Source organism: Amblyomma maculatum, unplaced genomic scaffold (genome assembly GCF_055883805.1).
Source record: "Amblyomma maculatum isolate TAMU_Amacu unplaced genomic scaffold, ASM5588380v1 scaffold_13, whole genome shotgun sequence".
NCBI classification, from domain to species: domain Eukaryota; kingdom Metazoa; phylum Arthropoda; class Arachnida; order Ixodida; family Ixodidae; genus Amblyomma; species Amblyomma maculatum.
The window spans coordinates 33,739,018-33,762,878 of record NW_028146738.1 but is presented as its reverse complement, the minus strand read 5'-3'; the positions used below and the strand labels follow the sequence as shown (position 1 = coordinate 33,762,878).

Here is a 23,861-nt window from a genome sequence, read left to right as displayed (position 1 = left end):
TTGCCACGCGTAAAAAAAGCATTTTATAATTATTTAACAAAATAAAGAAAAATTCTGAAATGCTATCTGGTTGTTTTTTTTTTCTCATAACGATGCATTATTTGCCCGTCTATATTACTCAGTTCCACCACTGTATATCATAGTTCAATTTGCAAACCGTAGGCATATGCGTTTCGCGTCAGTCAAACAATTAAGCTAGGGCTACAATAAAGACACAGCACGGGGTCGTTCACACTCAGCATGAACACGTCTCCTTGTTGCTGCACGTGTGCGGAGCAGCACTGCGACCAACCCGGTAGCAAACTCGAGCAAAGCTTCAGAGGACACAAAGCACCACGTCGAGGTCCTTCTTTCCTTGTGCCAGTGTGCATTGATTGGTGACCGGATTTGATGCAATGGCAGTCCGCAAGTTCGCTGCTCCGCGGAGCGGTCTTTCCGATAAATGCGTACATGACCAAAGGCATAACGGCCTATGTGGCGAGTTGGTGCATGATGAAATGGACGGCGGCGGAACGACAGTAACTCACGGCGTGTGTGCGCATGTGTTGTTCCTGTCGTGTGTCGTTCTCTTTGCGCCGCATGAGCAAAAGCCACCGAAAGCAGATTATCGGCCTTTTCTTTTCTACAACGGTAACAAGCAGCTGACACGAGCGCGCACTCTGTTAATGTGCTTCTGCGAACCACATCTGAAACAACCGTTATGTTTCTCTCCTGTGGACCTGGTTCTCAGGCGCGAAGAGGCATACTGGTAAAAGCGGTCAGTTTATTTCAGCACCTCTTCCCAACGAGCAGGGTGAGGTGGACGCGACAAGCGCCGGAGGCAAGAAACATAGGCCGAATAGACAACAGAGCTTCCATCCCATATCAGGCGCGATTGTCTGACTGTGATGTCAATAACAACATGCTGGCGGCCAACGCTTAGAGCACGAACAGCAGCGCAAAACACCAAAACGTGCTGCGTGAAACTTCTTAAACCACAGCGGTTCAATCTTTAGGGATAGAATCGCCAAGTGCGCACGTGAGAGCATAACATGCAATCCTTGTTGTTGTTGTGGCTGTAGGAAGAAGAAAAAAAAATGCACGGGCCTGCTACTGGCTTTGTAGCTGAGCCACCTCCGCTGCCTCGTGCGGACAGAAGAGAGAAAGAGAAGAAAGAAAAGGAGCATAGAGAGAGAGACGCGCGCCGCAACAGCCGTCGTCCACCACCTAAGCGGTGGCGGGTGCAATGACGGCCCACAACAGATGAAAAGTCGGCATTGGCCTACCGTCCCAGCCCAGTAGGCCATGCAATACTTGAGCGCGGGTTAATTCCGCAACATCACGCGAAAACGTTATGTAACACACAAAAACTACAACATTTGCAATTTCTTACTTTTAGGCGAACTAATTTTCGTATGCAGGAGGCAACATTGCTTGTTAGGACACAAAACCACTTAAATTTATACTCACCCAGATTAGTGATCCTGCTGTGGTTGCTAGGGCTGTGATTGCAGTAATCACAACGAATCCTGTTGTCGGCCCCATCTGCCGTAAGAATCACCATGTATTGTCGGCACTCACACTGTGGTTCATTGCACCGGCCGCGCAGTATTTCGCAAATGTCGTGGTGTCGAACGGGCATCGCAGACGCATCGCACAACACCTGCGCGACGTTTTGGCTGTTTAGGCTTGCTATGACGCTAGCAGTACTAGCGGTACAGTAACACCACCTGTGTCGTTTATAGGAAACATTCAGATAGCTAGAAGGCTATAATGTTTGACATACCTACCTAAAATATTGTCAAAGATTTCGCGCTCTCAAGTGCTATATCTTGTCGCTTACACTAGTGAAAATCTGAAGTCTAGTGTGTATGACTATCATAAAAATGCCGACCTTAAACTGCGCCAAGCCGTTCATCCCGCAGCAAGCCATTTCATTCCAATAGCTGCGTGCGCTATTTGAACTCAGAATCTCCTTTTTTGATCGTCGTCACCGAATGTGGCAACTTCGCAACAGCTTAAAAGTATACAGCGCACGCTCGATCAGCTCTAAAGGTTACGGTTAAAAGCATACACGAGCCGTATGCCTCTAAGTTTAGACTGTGACCTCTGTGAAGTATGTAAACCTCTAAAGCTTGCAAAGAATTAAAACAAAAACGTCGAGCCTTGCAACCTCTAAGATAAAGGTTAAGCACCGGTAAAGGTATACATAAAGGATACGCGGTTAAGAGTGTATGGTCGCCCTAGATATCTCGGAAGTGGCCATTAAATAGTTAGCGGTCACAAAGACATGGCTATCATCTAGTGCTATGGGCGCAGAAACTACTCCCCCATCATGACCTAAAACCATTAGACGAGACCGCAGTGAACGGGAGGCGGTGCCACGCTAATAGCAAAAAACGAGGTCAAGCGCGTTTGGCTCGATATTCCTTACCACTAAAGATTTGGTACGAATTTGACTGCATAAATTTTTCGCTATTGGGGTCATTTATAGACTTCTAATGAGCCCGAAATCTTATATTCAATCCATAATTGATCACACAAATTAGTCTTAACCGGAGATATCAACCTACCTGTACACAGAGCGGAACATGGTCAACATATCAGGACCTCAGAAGCCCATAGCGCTCGGCTATATAAAGATTTGGCCTTCTTTCAAAACTGAACTCAGGGGATCTCTATGCCGACCCGCGTCACTAATACATCTGAATCTATTCTACACCTTGTTCTTGTAAATTTCACTGAAGTACATGAAACGGAAATAACGGATCGCATTTTAAAGCAGTCTAGTCCACATCGCTGTAAATATGAAAATGGAAAGAAGAGCCCTAGTATTAAGCAATTTTTTTCTACTTTTAGTTGTCCGATGAGGAGTCAATTTTAGATAGCCTCCACTTGCACCTGGGGAAATTTGAGAAAGACGGTGATGTTTCTACCCTCTGGAAAAGTTTGTTTTTGATGATGAGTTGCATGGACAGGTTTGTCCATTGCACAAACCTATGGATCACTCGAGAAATCTCTAGCCCAATGGCCTCTTGCGCGAAAACGTATGGCGCACACAAAAAGCCTAGCCGAGATTTCTACTCGCAAAAGCGATTTGGTTGAGAAGTTAGGACAAGCACGAACACACTTTTATTGAAGCACGCTCCGAAATTTCCCCATGAAATCCAGTTATAGATCCTTGTGTTAGTTGAGTGGCAAAAATCGTTCCACCGACCAACTTAAAATAAATTACATAACAACCACAAATAATAAAGAGATCATAGATGAATCCGACTGTACACTTCAAAAGGTTTTCCCAAACTGATGCTGTATACATTTTTAACAGTTCTCTTGAGCAAAGTACAGTACCCAGTTATTGGATAATCATTGGCGTAGTGCTTGTATATAAATCAGGTAATACGTTTGAAGCTTATACCAATTTCGCTCAACCGTACACGTTGCAAGGTTTCAGAGCATATCATCGCCAACCATATAACCAATTTCCTCCAAATGCTCCGCTGCGGTGCCGCAGTGCGCCCGGCTATTGTGCTCAAAGACGCTGGATTGAATCCCGGGCTCGGCGGGCGCTTTTCGATGGAGGCGAAAAGAAAGGCGGTGGTGTGCGGTGCGATGTAAATGTACCTAAAAAATCGAGGTGGTAGAAATTTCCGGAGCCCTCCACTACGGCGCCTCTCACAGCCTCACTCGCTTTGGGACGTAAAAAATACCATAAACGAAACCAAACTTGCCTCGAGGCGAATAACTTTTGTTGATTACCACATGGGCTTCGTAAAAGTGTTTCCACGAATACGCAGCTTGGATCTATTCATGATTTTGTGTCAGCTGTCGACAAACAGCTTCAAATTGATGCTCGTTTTCCAGATCTGTCGAAAGGATTCGACCGCGTTTTGCACAGCTTGCTTAAGACTAAACAAAATATGGCATCATGACTCACTCATCAACTGGGCAACTGCATATCTGCATAAGCACGCACAGTTTGTTGAACATGAAGAGATAAAATCCACCAAATTAGATGTCTTGTTGTGAGTGCTACAAAGTTCCATGCTGGGTCCAGCACACGTGATCTATAGTAATTCTATTGCGAAAAGTGCGGATGACTGCATAAATACCAAATTGTTTGCCGACTGTAGCAGATCTGAGTAAGGCTGACGTCGCTCGCTCTAACCTAATCTGCGCATGACCCATTACGTCAGCACACTGTATATATACGCCTTCTTATCAGGAATAAAAGTTGTTCATCACCCGACACGGGGCCGTGCACATGGTGGCAACGGGGCCCATTCACTATGTCCGCCCCGCTCCCGGCCCCGAAACCATTGGATACCTCGGAAGACGCATGGACTGCATGGAAAACATGGAAAACATGGAAAAGTGAGTTCATGCTATTTTCTACGGCCACCCAGTTAAGGAAACAGCCTAACGAAGTGCAAGCAGCAACGTTACTTGTAACAATCGGAGAAGACGGAAGGAAAACTTATAGCACTTTCAAATTCAACAACGAAGAGGACCAGAAGAGCGTCGATATTTTGCTTAAAAAGTTTGATGAATTCTACAAACCGTCGACGACTTTGACATTTTATGAGTTCCGCTTCGGATCGAGAGACCAAAAGCAAGGGGCACCCTTTAATGACTGGCTTACAGACCTAAGGCTGCTAGCAAAGAACTGCGGGTTCAGAGACTTGAAAGACCGCTTGCTCCGCAGCCGCATTATCCTAGGAGTGCAGGACAAGTGTTTACAGCAAAAGCTTGTAGCCGAAAACCCATTGTATGAGAAGACAGTCGCAATATGCCGAGCCCACGAGCAAGAAAAGGAACAATTTAAGGAAATCAGCGAAGCACCAAAACAGCAGGCGACGCAGTAGTCCATGAAGTCGGCTCGCGAAAGCGACCTTGTAGTCGTGGTTATTTCACTCATCGTGGAGTAACATGCCCGGACCAAGAGAAGGTTTGCACAAAGTGCGGTTGGCGTAATCGCTTCGCCCAAGCATGCAAAGCATCTGCGCCCCGTAATAACACAGGTTCGAAAAAGGAACTGCGCGAACTGTAAGGCGCGGATGACGGTGATTTCATTTTACAAACTTTGACCGTCGGCGCTGTAGCCTCTGACCATTGGAGTGCGACAGTTGACACTGAAGGACGCCCATTCACATGCAAGCTGGATACAGGAGCGAACTGCTGTGTAATCTCGAGTAAGGATGTCTGCCGAACAAGCCTCGCCAAGAATGCCGCGTAACGTTAACTGCGTTCTTCGACCACAAAACTCTGCCCCCCCCCCCCAAAAAAAAAAAAAAAAAAATTCCGCTGCATTTCCGCGCTAACAAAGTTCACAAAGAAACGTTTTTCGTGGTTGACCAAAATGTGCCCGTGAATCTCAGTAGCTGAACGCCTTGGGTTTATTTGTCTCGTAGAAACTGTTCATGTCAACCAGTTGTACCCAGCAGCGCAATCGTTTGCAGATGTTTTCAGTGGACTGGGACAGTTAAAAGGCGTTGAGTACACCATGAAGTTAAAGTCCGAAGCCGTGGGAGTGGTCGTCCCGGCGAGGAGATTTCCAGTAAGCCTCAAAAAAAAAAAGTCAAGGAAGAGCCCCAGCGCATGGAAGAACAAGGCGTCATATCCAAGGTAAATGAACCTAGAGAATGGTCCAGTCACATGGTCACTGTAGTTAAGAAAGCAAAGGTACGCATCTGCCTAGATCCCACAGCACTGAACAAAGCTTTGCTACGGGAGCATTACCCCATGCCGACTCTTGAAGATGTAGTGCCTAAACTTGCCGAAGCCAAGTTCTTTACAACTCTAGATGCGGCATCAGAATTCTGGCAAATAAAACTAGCTGACGTAAGCTCCAAGCTCTGCACAATGAGCACATCTTACGGACGCTGTCGCTTTCTGCGCATGCCTTTTGGAATTTCAGCCCCGGAAGTATTTCAAGCAGCAATGCATCGCATGGGTATGGACTGAAAAGCAGCAAGAAAGCTTCGAAAAGTTGCGCGAGGCTTTGATAACAGCCCCGATTCTCTGTTATTTTGATCCCAAGAAAGGCGTTACCTTATCACTTCACGCAGGTCAGTTCGGGGTAGGCGCCGTTCAGGATGCGCACCCCGTTGCGTTTTCATCGCGGTCACTCACAGATGCGCAGCAAAGATATGCTCAGATAGAAAAGGAAAGCCTCGCGATAGTGCACGGCTGCACCAAATTTCATGACTATATATTTGGACAGCATGCAGTAACAGTGGAGACAGATCATCGTCCATTGGAGGCCATTTTCAATAAACCACTGCACCAGTGCCCGCTACGCTTGTAGCGCATGCGGCTGACGTTGCAACGTTATCCCATCATCGTTACGTATAAACTCGGCAAAGAACTGCCCTCGAAGATCCTCTATCTCGCTTTCCCAGTTAGGCATACATGGAAGAACACCAGGAATTTCAAGTCAATGTTCTTGATTGCGTTTCAGCCTCAGAACACTGCCTGAAAGACCTGCTTGCAGCAACCTGACAAGGCTGCGCGAATACGCCAAGGTAGCGTGGCCTCTTAAAAGCACGAAATCCCCGAGCAACTTCGGACCTTCTGCGGGTACCGAGACGAGATACACTCGCAGGACGGCCTTGTATTTCGCAGCAACAAGGTAATTGTACCAGAGTCAAAAAGATACGAAATGATCCGCCTCATTCACGCGGCGCACGCTGGCGCGGATAAAATGAAGGCGAGGGCTAGGAACGTGATGTACTGGCCGACATGGCGAGCGACATTGAGCAGTTCTGTAAAGGATGTAAGGTGTATGTATGAAGAATCAGCCGCGAAACGGCAAAATGCCCCTTTTAAGTCACGTTGTTCCAACCCTACCCTGACAAATTGTTGATATTGCCTTGTTCTTTTACGAAGGTCGTGAATTTGCCGCCATCGTGGACTTTTACTCATTTTTTTCGAGATTCGGGAACTTTGGATCGCCACAGCAATCTCGCTGATAACCTGGGCCCGCTTGCACAAACGATCTTAAGACTGTCTTAGCTAAGTCCAGACTTAACTGGAGTCTTAAGGATAGGCCGCTAGCATGGCTGCTTAAGACTGGGGCCAAGACTCGCGGCTTCAGTCTTGACTTGAATAAGTCGCTTGCAAAATTACGACTCTAGGGCCGTGTTAGTCAAGACACAAGGACGGCAGGTACCTAAGTAGCGAAATAGGGGAAAGCAGGGACGTGCTGGCCCCGTCCCAGCTTTGCGATGTAAACATTGTCATTCTTGCGTTGTGCTAGATCCGTGCCGTTGCTTTTTTGCGGCTTAAGATTGTGTCATGAGGTAAAATGACTAACGTGGTTGCTGAGGGTGTTCATGGAAGCCACTCTGGTGAACACGGGCTGAGCCGAAGTGAGAAACGAAGATTGCAGTCGGGTGTTTTGCTGTTTGGCCTGTGCACTCACTACTTCGTTTTTTCCTCTGGTAGCGTTCGTTCTCCAGCAGTCTATTTCTCTGCAACTGTTGAAATCACTGGTTCTGCGTTTCGGCATCCGGCTGCAAGCGTACGAAGCATTTGGGCCCCTTTCGCGGCGCAGTAAGGCAGCCAAGCACATCGTGAATCAGTGAGCATTCAGTGAAAAGAAACAAAAAAAATAGAACGTGCGATGAAATCGTCCTTGTGACAAAGTGCGTCTCCGGTGATGGCTGAAGAGCTTCCGCGTCCAACGCGCATGCTGTGATGTATAATTTTATTCGACGTATGTGTGTGTGTGTGTGTGTGTGCGTGTGTGTGTGTGTGTGTGTGTGTGTGCGTGCGAGCTGTGCACCGTGTACATACGTCTCGTGGCGAAGTGATGAGTTGTGCGCGTGATCACGCCTGTGTCACGTCTGTGGTCGTCGGTGGCTTTAATGCAATGCTGTGCTCTCTACATGCCTCCATTTTACTGTCTCCGTACTGTAAACGACCAGTGATCAGCCCAAACTTTCGTCCTTGGGTCGTGTTTGTGTTCACAAAGCATTTGGGCTGCGATTGGCGTGAATTGCAGTAACATTCGCGCTGGAATTAACGCACAAATGGCAAGAAAGGTTTTATGAAGTTGGATGTGAGGAAAAATCGGGAAGAGACACGCACAGACCACGTTTTCACTAGCTGCTGCTATTGCAGCATTTTATTTTATTCCTTTATTTTTGCAATGTGCGCCACAGATGTGCTACCATTTTTCCCCCCGCTTTAGTACAGATATGTTCTTTGTATGAAGATTGGGAAAGACTCAACCTTGCTATTATCTTTGTTTTTGCTGGCTGTATTTTTACCTTTTGACATAATAGGAATTGCGGTATGGTGTGTTGCACTGCAGAAAACAGTCTAGTTGGATAGCTAACAAGGGGTATATTCATTACCTGTGTTGCTTGATGTTGATTAAATATAGGAAGCTTGACGGACAGGACTTTTTGTGTGGCACATGTCTTCAAAAATCGAAACAGCTGTCAGACGGTTTGGTGGTGCTCCACATTTGTGAACAGGGCATACACATGCGTACACATAACAGCGCATACACATAAAACATCAAGTGCTTAAGCGACTCTTACTGAGCGGTGTCAATGACAGGACTTGTTGCCACTTGGCTGGAATACCAAGCACTCATGGATCAATTGTAGTCGTAACAAGTAATTGCTAGACATTTGGTCATTACAAGTCATTTTATTCATTTCTAATCAATTGCAATTACAGGTCGTCGATACACATGTGGGTCATCACAAGTCATAAACTCTAATAATCAATACCACTAACATTTTTCATTTCACCTGTTCTCATATGACAGACACTTCCTGTCGACCGGTCCGCCGCTCACCTACTGAAAATTAACAAATCGACTATGTCTTCATTCAAGCACCCATTTAGTGCTGTCTGTACATCCTCTGCCCATGCGTTTTGAGAACATGATTTTTTTTTTGTTTACAGGATTTAGCATGTCAAGTTTTAAGCAATGTCATAGTCGGGATGTGCACAAGCTTACTGCGCCTTTTTTTAACATACACTGAGATTGCCCAGTGCATGGCCAGCTTTGTGTTTAGTAACCATCTAAACGCAGACACCAAGGCAGAATCGAAGTAGGGTTCTCCAAATCTAACAGTCAAGTTCCATAAACTGGGCCACTGCGTTGTGCTCAGACAACATGAGTACCCATAGGTCGCCGAGCTGCAAGCTGTGAGGTGAATGATGTAATTTAGGGCCTAGGAACAACACAAAGGCTTGGTAATGAGAAATTATTGAGGCTGAAAACAAGGCAACTAACGAAGGAAACAGTTTATTTTGCAAGAGGAAATTACTGAGAAAAATTATTCTTGAAAAGAAAACTCATCATAAGCAACAGGCATGCAAATGCTTGCTGGGCACTGGCCTTATTAGACAGTGACCAACTAGCATGAGCCTCTTGCTTCTCGCTGAAAATATTTTGCATGCATTTGCACAATGACATGGGCAAAGATGTTCATAGAATGGCTGAAAAAAGGAAACATGCAGTAGACTGAAATCAGTGAACACAGAGTCTTAATAATAACTGTCAGCATTTCCAAACAAGGACCACTGAATAGGAATGTTGCATGGTTATGTAATTTTATTTATTATTAAATGTATTTAATAAAAATTGCATTGGAATATTCTAAATGTTACACAGGTACCTCTTGAAAGATTCAGTGCACTATGCATCACATTGTTAAAAACAAAACAGCAATTTAATAATAAAAATAATATAATATACTTTATTTTTCCTTTAATACAAGGAAAGGAGTAGCCGCTAAAAAGCTGCTTCGAAGAGCAGCTTGACGGGGCGGCTGCCCCTGTATGTGATGGCATTTAACAGCAGAGAAGTTACGCTTACACAATGAATAAATAATAATTGGCGAAATAATTAGATTACAAAAAAGCACAAGGTAAATTAGGAAAAATACATGAAAATAATACAGAGACGTGCTGCAAGATAGAACACTTAATTTAAAAATATGTATTCATAGAAACATTTTGCGGATTAATTTAATGGAAGGAAGAGAGAAATCTTGACCACTATAAGGAAATTATTGATTTAATATGGTAGGAAGCCTGAAGCGAAGCATCTGCTTGACATAGTTCGTTCGGCAGGCTGTAACGTGCCAATGCTCCGGGTTACGGGTGTCGTATGTGTTTATATTGTCTTGAAGCGCTGCTATGAGTGTTAGTGCGTTGTCCTTTTTATTGATGTCTTGTTTATATAATAACAAAAGCCTGTAGGTATACAAAGATGTTACTTTACCAATTTTTAGCTGCTTAAATATTGGTCCTGTATGTTCGAGGTAAGAAGCTTTAGCAATATTTCTTATTGTACTTTTTTCTGCTGTTGTTGCCCATACTAGCAAGTAGTTCAGAACTGACGAAAAGAGTGAATTATAAAGCATAATGTTAATAGTAAGTGGAAATACTGGGAAATGTCGGCGTAGAGAACCTATTGTGTGTGGTAGTTTGTTGACTAAATATTCTATGTGAACATCCCATGTCATGTGCCCTGAGAAGTACACGCCTAACGTTTTCACACAGTGAGCAATTTCTTTTTTAGTGCCACTGAGTGTATTGATAAAGCTCGATTGCTTTATTTCTGGGATGGAAGAGAACTGCTTTTGTTTTATTATCAGTGAGTTTTAGACTGTTTTGACACTCCCAGTGTTTAGTTTTTTCCAAGGTTATGTTAGCCCGACTGGATAGCTCTATGCCCGAGTGACAGAGAAAAACAGACTTGTATCATCAGCGTAAATAATGTGTTTTGCAGATGAATCTATGGAAACAAGATCATTAATGTAGAGAATAAAAAGAAGGGGGCCTAAAAGACTGCTTTACGGTATTTCTCTGTATACCATTTTGGTGGGCATGTTTCCCACCCCCCCTTATTTTTCCCTGAAGTTTCGTTTAAACCCAGCCAAACACCCCATTAAAATTGTAGCATCCCATCTACTTTCAAATAATAGGTTAACCATTGTCAATATGAGCTGCTAGTGCACATGCAGTTAAAGAATCACAGTGTTCGGATATTAGCAAGGACAAAGAACATACTTTCATTAACGGTATTTAACGTCCCTAATGAAATCTGGTACGAAGGAGAGCGCATAAATACGTTAACCATTTATTGGTGCTGGGTGTTGTGACCGTGACCTACTTTGTCTGCTGCAATCATTAAAGGTATTGAAAACCTCTGCCTGGAGGCTGAATACCACTGAAAACCTCATGCCTGGAGGCTGTGTTGGAGGCTTTCACTTAACAGCAAAAGCAAATATTAAGATGCTAGACAAGTGACGATACTGCACTTATAGAGCTGACATGACGAACAGTATGCATATTTGTTCTGCTGTACCACAATCGAGCTATTTCTCTGCTGAAATATTTAAATTTTTGAAAGCAGAAATGTGTTACAACAAAATGCTTTCAAAATTGGCATATTGCAATCATTGCATTCAATTGTTGGCCTTTTGTGATTCACACAAATATTTCAATGATGACCATTTGGAAGTGAAGTGCGGCACAGCACAATCACAAGGAAATGTGTACAAACAATTAATATATCATATTACAGAATCTTAGCAAAATAGCCTGTTGTGCACATTGTTTCCATGCACTCAGCCTGCTCAATAACCTAAAGAAAAACTAAGCAATTTAAAAAGATCATGAGCCTTAAAGGGTTGAATGTTAAAGGATTGTAGTTTGTCATGTAAAATATTGTGATGCTACTATCTGAAAAAGCCTGAGCCAACGGCAAATAAAGATGAGACGGTTTTCAGCGTTCTGTACATGGCGCAGGCCGAGCGGGAGTACATAAATTCATGGGTAGTACCAGCACCTTGCATAAAAACAATTGCTTTAATATAAAAAAATGCAAACGAAAAGCAAAGCCCCCGATGCAATGTACGCTAGCACCTTATGAAGCACCATTTTGGGAGGGCGATGACAGTGGAAATGAAATGTTACCTTAGGTATTGTGATTGAAGAGCTTTTCTTCACTTCTGTGGTGTGAGCACAACTCATACTTTTGATCATCGATTCCTTCATCAGAATGGATACCCATGTAAAACTTGGTAACTTTTATGTCCAACCTGTATAGCAATGAATTGTTGCTTATTATGGCATTGTAAGAGGGATTTAGCTACCCTGCTATGCTGGTTGTCTTGATGTTATCATAGAGGGGTTCTTGCAAAGCTCCCACTCTCACACTGTGTTCACATTCCATTAGGTAATTGTCCTGTGTCTCCCCTATGAGGGAGAGTTTAGTTCAGTCGTGTCTGACTGTTCGTGACCCCATGGATCATATCACGCCACGCTTTCCGGTCTCTCATTATCTTTCTAACATCACGTAACTTCATCTGCAGCGCCTCGAGGATGCCATCTTACCATCGCGTTCGCTGCCTACCCCTTCTTCAGTGACCCTCAACCTTCCCCAACATCAAATCTTTCTCCAGCGACTCCTCTCTTCTCATCAGATGACCAAAGTAGCTAAGCTTTAACTTTAGAATTTGACCATCCAATGAGCAGTCAGGGTTTATGGTCGACAATATTGACTGATTTGATCTTCTGGCTGTGACTGGTCATAGGGTTTTCTTGGCAGGAAATACTGGAGTGGGTTTCCATTACCTTCTCCAGTGAATCACATTTTGTCAGAACTCTCTGCCGTGACCGGTCTATCTTGGGTGGCCCTACACAGCAGAGCTCACGACTTCGAGTTTCGCAAGCCCCTCCGCCACGACAAGGCAGTGATCCATGAAGGGGATGAGGGAGAGTACCACTTGCCAAAAGTGTCAAATACTGCCTGTGGTGTGCGACGTCAGTGCATGCTTAAGAACCTCAGGTGGTCGACATTTCTGGAGGCCTTCACTACGTCTCTCATAGCTTGATTGACTGTGGGACACAAAACCCCACGAAGCAAACCAATCATGTGTGTGCAATTTACAAGCCCCTCATTTCGGTACACTTTCTTGGCCAACACTGACATTTATTTTTATTTATTTATTTATTTACAACACTAAGTCCTTACGGGCTTTGGAAATAAAGAGAAAACACAGAAGAAAGGCACGAACATTACTACAAGAAATACAATTCTAGTTTTTACTCGAAAGCCTCAGCTGAGCTAGTGTTATAAAAAAATGTTGGGGGTTCAGGTTGTTCAATTGAACAATGGTTTTCGGAAGGAACGAGTGCCTTAACAGGCCAATTCTAGGTGTGTACGGTATGATGGCAAATGAGTGATTAGTACGGGCTGATAATCTTCCTGGGATTTTGGATATGCAAAGTAGAGTCTAAGTTAAACTTATTTTCACGGAGCATATAAAGAAACTTGAGGCGCGCTATTTTTTCTACATGTGGCTAGTTCAGGTAGTTAAGCTTGGATGCGTAGAGCACTCACTGACTGTGTTTTTTGGTAAGCGGAAATTATAGATCGTAAGACTCATCGTTGTACCCTCTCGAACTTATTGATCTGATACTGGCAATGTGCGTCCCATATAATACTTGCGTACTCTAACTTAGGTCGGACCGTACTTTTCAATGCTTGAAGTTTAACATTAGGTGTTGAGTGTTTCAGTTTACGTTTAAGAGGCCAAGGTTTCGTTGAGCTGAACCAAATATCTGATCAATGTGTACGCCCCAGTTTAAAGGTTCAGTAATTGTGACGCCTAAGTATGTTAATTTGTTGTTAATAGTATAGGCAAACAGTAGGGGAGATTTCTTGCTGGTTATGGCAACAAATTTCATTGGGTTGATTTGCATATCCCATTTCATACACCAATCATAGACTTTTTTCAAAGACTAATTCAGCAACATTTGATCATCATCAGTTCTTACGTAGCAAAACAAGAGAAAATTGTGTGCGAACAGCCGCACTTCCACATGACAGTCTATATCTTCAGCAATGTCGTTATGCATATTAAAATAACACCGGACCTAAAACAGATCCGGTGACAGAACCTTGTGATACACCGGAGCCCCGCCGGGGTGGCGCAGTGGTAAGACGCCCGACTACTGTGCCGGAGTTCCCGGGTTCGAACCCGACCTCGGCGGCTGCGTTTCGATGGAGGCGAAACGAAGTGGCGTCCGTGTGCTGTGCGATGTCAGCGCACGTTAAAGATCCCCAGGTGGTCGAAATTACTCCGTAGCCCTCCACTACGGCTCCCCTTTCTCTCTTTCCACTTTCACTCCCACCTTCCTCCCTTCCTTTACGGCGCGGATCAGGTGTCCACAGAGCAAGTGTGACAGTTACTGCGCCTTTCCCTTCCTGTGAACCAACCAGCCAACCAACCATACACCGGATGATACATGAGAGGTGGATGAATGTTCGCTGGCTATTTCGACAAACTGCTTCCTGTCGGAAAGGTAAGCGTGTACCCAGTTAATAATCTGCAAATCAATGCCATATGCATGCATTTCTTTAAGCAGTTTATCATGACACACTTTGTCAAATGCTTTACGTAGGTCTAATGCAATAACATCTGTTTCTTTGCTGCGAAGGTACGAACAGATTCAATGAGTTGAGTAACTGTCGATAAGCGACGTCGAAAACGATGTTGTCTCGGGTAAAACAGATTGTTATTTTCAAGAAAGTCCATTAAATGTTTAGCTATAACATGATCGAGTAGTTTGCACGAGGTAGATATAATAAATATAAAATTATAATTTTACCCGGTTTATGAACTGGAGTAACCCTCGCAAGCAGCCAATCACTCGGAACAGAACATTCACGCAGAGATACAGTAAAAACCTTCACCAAGAGCTCTGAGACCCATTCGCAATAATGCCTGAGGAATTCATTAGGTATCATATCGGGACCTGACGGCTTTTTCGGGTCCATTTTTAGTAACAAAGACAACACTCCTTTCGAGATAACAATGTTTTGATCCTTATTACAATCAGTGTTGGCCTTATACATTGCTACCGTTGTGCTATCGTTAAGCCTTGGGACAAAGACAGAGCTGAAGAAACTGTTAAACGCGTTAGCAATTATAGATGGAGTAATGCAGATATTTCCATTCACCTCAACACCATTCAAATCAGGTTTAGAGCCGGATAGGTAACGCCAGAACTTATGAGAACTTTGCAAATATGCTTGTAGTGTGGTAGAAAAATACAATCTTTTAGCTTTCTGTAGCTCTTCTCGCACCGGCATACTAAACTTAGCAATAAGAACCGGGTCTATTGGAATTTTTTGCCGTGCACGCCGTAGTTTGTTTTCAGGTAATTATGTTACGCGTTGTCCATGGACTGGGTCTTTCTACTCGTCGAATTTTAGTGGGTGTAAATTGAACCATACAGTCATGAACAACAGTTTTAAAATATGTCCATAAAGTGCCTACATCTCTAGTACTGAGGATTCGGTCGAGTGCAAACTCTAAATTGTCAAGTATTGCGGTATCGTCAGCCCGAATAAAGTTATAAGCAGTTACCCTTTTGTTGCGTGTAATGTTGTTATCCAACCAAATGTTCGCCACAACTGTAATCAGAAATTGCGTCCTCTATAGTTACGTCGTACTGGAAAATACCGTCTGGTAGAAGTAAGTCCAGTATTCGGCTGCTCTGCCCTTGCACTCGAGTTGCTGGATTAGAACCACCTGATTAGACCATGCTTAGCCATTATTTCTAACATGTAATCGGCATGCAATTTTTCTACTGTTCCTGGGATTCAAAATTCCCAGTCTACACCTGTCAGGTTGAAGTCACCCAACAGTACTATTCTGCTACGCTTATTGGCAATATAATCATCCGTCCTCTGCTAAAGTTCAACAGAGCTACCAGGGGGCCTGTACATTACGCCAATTATCAATGCGGTATCCTTAAGAAATAACGTGCACCATACACTTTCATGGTCATTTATGGGATGAAGATGTTTGTAGGCTAAACTTTTCTTAATTAACAAGGCGACGCCACCATCTCTTGTTTTTGGGTCTTTCCTGAGGACATGATAGTAGGGTGGAAAAAATTCTTCGTCCTGTACGTCGTCGTGCAACCAAGTTTCTGTGCCAGCAATTAAGTGCGGTTCGTGCAACACTGACAAAAATTTGAATAGTTCAGGCTTATTAACAATACTGCGGGCATTAGCATTTAGCAGATTGAGTTCCTTATTGAATATTTGTCAATGGTCTCTATCGCATGAGCTGCCGCGAGTGCTGCTCAGCTTAACACGACTGTTAGTTTCCATGTTCCAGGTATAGGCTACACCATTTACTGTCAGTTTGTCACGGATAAGTTTAACTTTTGTGCCTGCGTCTTTAGCGTCTTTTGCTGATTGCCACAGTAGCTTTCACAGTAACATAATACATAAATAAATAATGCATAAACGACAAGCCATGGTTCAGAGCTGGATTTTGCTACAGCACATTTTTATCGTGGTAATGCAGCCTGAGAAAACGGTCTGCAAGACAGGGGACAGAATATTCAAGGGAGTTGGAAACATCTCACATTCTTGGCAAACACATAACGTACCTGCTTGCAGCAACAGGTAGTATCAGTATTCGAAACACATTGCTCACATTGGATACAGGAGTATGAGTATGTGAACTCTGTGGGATAATGAAAGGGTTCGAAAAGTTGCAAATGCAGTTATACATTTTAAACAGTGTATTGATACTTTGCTATAAATTAATGCAATTGCCTTTTTAATTGCATAAACACTTTGCAAACATCTGCATTCTTGTGAATCACACTTTAAAAGCAGGCCGGTCAGGACTCCACCAATTGTCTCCACAAAAGTGAGTGCTTAAATATGCTGGAGCCTGATACAGCAACCTTTAAGGTTTGCTAGATATGTTAGAAGTCCAACATTGGCAGCTGCAGCTTCACATGTGTTGACACTGAACGTTTCGGCACAACACAAAGCTGACAAGGCTGACACCAACAGTACAGGTGCAACTGCCCAGGTAACGCAAAACATTGCCTAAACGTTGCCTGTATGTATGAACTTCCACACAACGTTATGCCACAAACTATCACATTGCTACGACGTTGCCTGACAGAGGTCGCCATGACGTTTAGTGATTACGTTACCATAACGTTAATAGGCAAACACAGCACTGACATTGGGCATGCACATCTCACTAACGTTTAGGTAACATTAATACCGCAACATTAAGTAGAAACTTGAATTAAATATTGTTAAGCTAATTAGGATCTAAGAGTGAAATGCAAAACTCTTGGTGGGATAAAAACATGCTCAGTGATAAATGGTAACTTTATGATGTGGGGAAAATTTTAGATTGTAATTATTTTTGAAGAAATCAGGTTCATATCGCCAAGGTAAAAAATATGACCTAGAAAATTTTTATTCATATGCAATACTGCTGCTTCTACACCAAGAGACTAGCATATAGTCAAAACTTTATCATGCAAACGAGTGAAAACAAACAGTGTTGTGGGAGAGTTGCTTTGCCATTGCCAGTTTACTTAGCAAAAGTATCATTTTCACAATGGGAGCACAGGAAAAAGAGCATCTGAATTTTTCTTGAATGGTAAGCACACACATTTTGTACAGATTTTAAAGATGCTATAGATACTCAGAGACTGTGAGAGCCCTCGGGCTCTGTAAACACCTGTATCAACAGGGCACAGTGTTGCATCATAAAAGTTGCTAATATTGGCATAGTGCTGCCCACAAATAAAGATCTCACCTTCAGCAGCTAGAAAATTTCTAATTAAGACAAAATTTCCATCTTTTATCCTCACACAGTTGCTTTTGGCTTTGTAGAAAGCACTTTTTTGCCGATCATAGCCTTGCTGAACTGCTGCCCGATAAAGTGTTCAGGTACTGGTCCACTTGTGTGCTTGTTAAACAGCTTCATTCCACCCCTTGCAGGATTCACTGGTTGTTTGTACTGCTGCTTTAGTTCAGCTACTCTCATAAAAATTTGTTCTGTTGGAAGGGCGTGGCCTCTGACTAGTCTCTTCAGCTTTCCTGAAAAAGCCTCAAAAGGAAAGGGTGAAAATAGGGCAAGGGGGCCAAAATGTCGTACACTATCTCTCAGATGTGAGAGGCTGTGTATGCTGACAGTGTAGATACCGCTGCCATACAACTTACCTGCCTTTGCCACAAAGCTAAGCAGCAGCTGCTCAGCATAGTCGCACGAAGTCGTGCAAAGATCAGGAGAGGCCAGTAGTGTGATGGCACAACTTAGTTTCAAAAAGTGCATGTAAAACGGAGGAGCAAGATGTTGTTTCAGGACAATGGGGCCAAAATAAACAAGGAAGTTCCTGTACTCGGATGCCTTCCAAAATTCCAGAACACGCAGTGTCCTCGGAGTGCGCTGACGCTCATGTGGCGTGTTAACAGCCAGACTCACCAGGTGTTCAGAAATTTCCCTACGCGCACTCAAAGGTAGCTTTGACGCTGATGGGACAGTTGATGTCCAGCATTGCACCAGAAGCCTCTTCATAACGCCTAAGCAAACCAAATGCATGTAGTCAAGTGGGAACCTACTAACCAGTCCAACTCCCAGATCGAGCAACGGTGATTTGCAATTATGATGCTCAGGCTGTGACATGTCGGCGAAGTTTTTGTCTGTGCGCAGAGGGGCCAATACATCAGGATATATGACTTTTCTGTGCTGTGCAGAGTACAAGCCCTTTTGCATGCACTTTTCACATGCAAAATACGCTGTATGTCCCTTTGTACATTTAAGGAATGCACGCGCAGGCATGTCACAAACAAATGCGCGGACAATGACTGGGAACACAGCTTCACCATAGTGCAATCCGAGCTCTAGAATTGACGCGAGCTCTCTCAACACATCTTGCATAAAATTCGCAACACTCTCAGGTTTGGAGTCCCCCATGTAGAGAGCTGCAAGGAAAGGCTCATCTCGTGAGCTTTCTTCGGCCCGCACAAGCACGGGCCAAAACTGTTTTGTCGAACTCCTAAATATGGGCAAGCCATCGACGTTTATCGTCAGAGAAATCACTGAAGTGCTCATTGCTATGGCACCACTTTCTAGTTGTTGAATGAGGTTTTTAGTGACGCCGAAAAAGCAGTAAGCGCCACTTCCCATGCTGTTGACTTTGCTGGCATGAGGCGTCCGCAGCAGTGCTCTGGCATCTGAAGAGAGATCTGGATGCTGCGGCTGCAGAATTTTCAGAAGCTTAGTGACGTGGGAAGCACAAATGTTGCTGTCCACAGCCCATGAACGAAGTGGATCGTGCAAAGCCGGCGCTCACTCCACCTCACTCTCGCTGGACGAACTATCATAAACCTCACCGCTGCATGAGTATTGCTGTAGAATGTGTTCTGGAGGCTCGGCAACTTCGCCAGTTGGCGGCGGACCAGCGATGCACAATGGAGAAACAAATTCGCCGTCGTCATTGTTCTGATAACTATCACTGGACTCACTACCGTGATGCACAACCTGATTCACAAAATGTTCGTCTGCAGTAGGTAAGTAGCGGCTTGTCAGCGAGTGCTTCACCGTAGAGCCATCAGGTTGGGAACTGTCACTGGACTCACTGCCGTGAAACTGTTCATCGGTAGGTAAGTCACGGCTTGTGTGCAGCTGTTTAGAACCATCAGATTGGTAAAGTGCTGCTATTTTGGTTGCTCTGCGCCTGAATTTCTGTCGTCTTCCAACATCAGTAATACGTCGCTTTGTCCACTCCATCGGTAGTAGACGCAGTCCTACTTGGAAACACAAGCAGTACTCATAATGGTGCACTGAAGGTCATCCACACACATGCAGCACGAGTAATTGCTTCAGCTACGCAGAAGTGTCTTTATATTTCAAGCGCAAAGCTAACTTATATGGGGGAAAAAGCCGCGCTTCCGCATTCACCACACCAAACCAAACTATCTTCCGCACGCACACGCTGGCTAGGCTTGGCTCGAGTGCATATCGCCCCAGCCCTCGGCTTGCCATGTTTCGCTTGTCTTGAAAGCGCTTAGGAAAAGCTTCAATACACTACATAACCCTCAATAAACAATTTATCTTATCGCAGTATCTTACCTTTGTTTAAAAGTTCAATTTTAAAAAATATTTATTTTTTGACTATTTTGTTGCGCTCAGGTGGCGCCCCAAACGTCCAAAATGAGCACGCGCATCGAGGCGCGCTACAAAACTTTTGTCAGGGCGCGGTACAATAGAACCGTGCCCCTTATATTGCGACTCTTGTGCCTTGTTAGGCACGTTGCCATGTGCTCGCGCCATGAGTGCTTTGATGCAGACTTTGGAGCCTCGTTTTGAAAACTTGTGAACTCGATCGTCCGATTCCTTGCACTTTTCAGCGCTGACAGGTGAGTTGCTACTGATTTGGTGACCTCTATTTTAACTTGTAAACTTCACTGGAGCATCTGGAATGTGCCACATTAGGTGCGTTACTATTCTTCTGTGTATTTCTGGCTGCTTTGTTAATCTTGCATATCTTTCTGGTTAGCGATTGGTCGTGCATATTCGCAGCATAACGATGCTGCGCTGCCCCCGCTGTAAAAACGTGGAGATGGGTCGTAATGTTAAGCAGAGCTGCTTTTGTGCAGGTCTGATCAGGAGACAAATGCTAAAATTATTTTCACTCATTAACGGCGTAGCGACCGCGGCAATGCCACGATAAAGCCTCAGTTGTCACACACGTGGCGTGAGCCACATCGTTAGGTCTGTGCAATTCATTAGTGCGAGTTAATAATGGTGTTTTGCTCCTAATGTGACTGAAACTTCGTCTAACGTACTTTGATTGTCCACAGGCCGTTGGTTGGAGCCACCATACAGCCAGCCAAGCATGCTAACTGAACATTGCAATGCTCAGTGTGTCTGTACGTCTTTTGTCGTCTTTGGTTTGCTTTTTGGCGCTTTTTTCTCCTGTGTACCATCTGCGTGGACTGCAAATAGTTCTATGATGAACATACTGAAATTCCACACCACGACTGTGTTGCGCAATGTTTACATCGGAAAGCGGCAGTAACGTTTTTGTTGAAGATTTCCATGACATGTCAAGCAGGAGAGTGCTCAGAGCGATTTCATTTCCTGAAGAAAAAAAAGAGATAGCAAAGAAAATAACTAGTTCTCCATGGCATGCAAGCAACATGGTTTTCTGCCACACAGCTGCGGGTAGTATAGACTCTGCATATGAATTGGTCTCATAGAATGAAAACTTCAAATCAGTTGTGTCGCATCAAAAAGGCCCTTAGAAAATAATGCTTTTGTCTTGGCAGCAGTGTGTCGGTGTGCTAACTGTGCTATGTTCTTGCAGGATGTTCTGTATTGTTGCATTTAGCAGTAGGGACGCAGTCGCTGCCGTTCCCAAACTCTGGGTGCAGAAAGGCGAAACTTTTTGGCCACCATACAGAAATCCATCTCGTTGCCGGAATGCAATAAAAAACTCCGAGGAGCCTGGGAACGAATGGACGACACATAAATGCCGAATCTTGGGCGAGGCCAGTACGTCTTCTTTCTTGTGCCACAAGAGAGTGTTGTGATTATAGCACACTGTTGGAGTGGAGGCGAACAGCAAGGCGCCCGTGTGCTGTGCGATGTCAGTGCACGTTAAAGAACCCCAGGTGGTCGAAATTTCCGGAGTCCTCCACTACGGCGTCTCTCATAGCCTGAGCTGCTTTGGGACGTTAAACCCCGCAAACCAACCAACCAGCACACTGTTGGAGGTTTGGGTTTGGGTTGTGACCAGAGTAGAAAACATTTGACTGAAAATGGCAAAATATTCAGATACCTCCTTGATACATGGACTCTCATCAGTAATCATATGTTGGCTATTCTCTGGCTCGAGGTTCATGTTATGGTGATACTATTGTTATGCTCTTATTTCAAATTATTACTGTTGCTAGGTGGTTGTAAACATTGGTTTCAAAAGTCTGCTCGCTCTTTTCATACAGTTCTTTTTTGCTTGTGTCATTAAATCTTTCTATATTGAATTCCTTGCTTGCAGCAACATATGCTGAGTCAAAACGAAGGGAAAAAAAAGCAGAAGAGGTCTCAGATTTGACCACCAATGAAGAACAAAGAATGAAGAGGCCGAGAAAGCCTACAAAGAAGGCACTTTATGGAAGTATGAGTCCAGTTTTCCTTTTGAAATGTTCACATATTTTGTATTAATCATGCATATTCTAAAACTTAGCTGCTAATTTGTAAATACTTCTTTACCAAGCCACTTGAATGCTGTAAATCATTGCATTGAAACAATTTTTAACTATGCAGTGTCGGATGAACAAGAATGCTTTGAAGCACCAAAGAAAAAAAGAAAAGAAAGGGCTGTTTCTGGGGGAAGTGAGGACCGCGAGGAAAGCTGCGATGATTGTCGCCTACCATCTGCAGTCCCTGCAAAGCCACTCCAGCAGCTACCAATCGTTGGCCGTCCTTCGCCGAGGCCAGCGCAAGTACGTGCGAGCCCACTGGTACAACCAGAAAGCGGAATCCAAGGTAAAAATTCGTGCCTCTACCGCGCTAGTTAATTGTAAGCAGCATTTTATTGTGCTGTGTACATTTAGCTTTATATAGATGTGCTCATTTAGGCACAAACAAAAGTTTGGCTAGTTTTGAAATTCTGGCCAGCAGTCCATTTGTGTTGTGGTATGTGTTTTTTTTTTCAATTCTTTGCTTTTGCTCATTCTAGGGCTTCTAAAAAACCTTGCACAAATGGTGGCGAAGGTAGAGGAAAAAATTGATGCTCTAACAGAAAAGGTGAACAGAATAACACATGCTCGGGAAAGTGCAGTGGATCCTGCAGCAAGAGTAGGGGTCCTTCAGTATTTGCCTCTTAAAAATGCAGAAGGATTGGCCAGTATGGAACACATACTGGGTGATGAAGAAAACAAAAGAACCTTGGCAAGTGCATTTTTATCTCATGCCAGTTCTGGTAGTTGGCTTTTTTTCCCATTGCAGAGCTATGCTATTATCTTCATCAATTGCTGTCACTTGTGAGAAAAGGCAGTTTACTCACTGTGGTGATCTAATAGTAGCAAGGCTTAGCTTTAAAGTCAAAATGCAGAATTAAATTCTAGCTGCCATAGCCTCATTCGGAGGAGCAAGAAACTGCCGTGCAATGTTAGCGCGCAGGGAATTATCCAAGATCTTTTAAATAATCAAGATCTCTACTACGATTCTCTCAGCCTGTGCTCTGCTTTGGGCCATTAAAACAGCTCATAAAAATGCATAATGCTAGCATTTTGGGGTATATACTTGTGAGTCAAGGACTGATTAGCTATTGATACAGTATTCATTAGGGACCCAATTTTAGTTGCGTTTAGCTCACCATCTAGCAGTTGCTTGCTTTTTTTTCTGTTAAGATTTCGCACCTTGCCTTAATTGGAGGGTCGTGTCAAAAGGATATAGTGCGGCAAATGATGAAGTGCTGCATCACAGATGAGTTTGCAAAGGAATATTGCCTGACTGGCCGAAAGGGCAAGAAGCCATTTTCAAACCTGAATATCATGAGCGTAATCATGGGTGTGTATCAATTTTCTTTTCACTTTTTGCAGGAACCTTTATTTGTCATTTTAATTCATGACGGATAAAAAAAAATTAGTTTGCATGTCACAATATTGATCAAGTCAAGGGTAAGCAGCCTTGCATATATTATTTTAGAGTGATAAATCCATACTTAAGTATGTTACTTTAGCTACCGATTAGAAAGTGGATTTTCTGCGTCATGTAATAGAATGAGGTGCACAGTTCAACGTGTGCATGTTCACAGTTCATAAAAGGTGTAAGGGGGGGGCTGATATATTTGTAGCAAGTATCAGCTTCTAGGTTTACTGCTGTAAGTCGGTGATATCGGTTTGTTTTTGCAGTGGCCCTGCGGCAGTCTCGCCCGTTGGGCAAAGAAGTGGACCTAAGACGTGATATTGGGGACCATTTTCGTCATGCGCCAGCACGCTGCAAAAAACGGCAAGTCTATTATACTTGTGTAGGGAAGCTGGACTACCGTTTAGTAAGCTC

General features: G+C 43.8%; 1 pseudogene; it reads left to right on the top strand.

The window, feature by feature from the left end:
- Positions 1-4,243: 4,243 nt before the first annotated feature.
- The window catches only part of LOC146172538 (uncharacterized), a 29,596-nt pseudogene continuing 9,978 nt past the window's right edge, over positions 4,244-23,861 (top strand).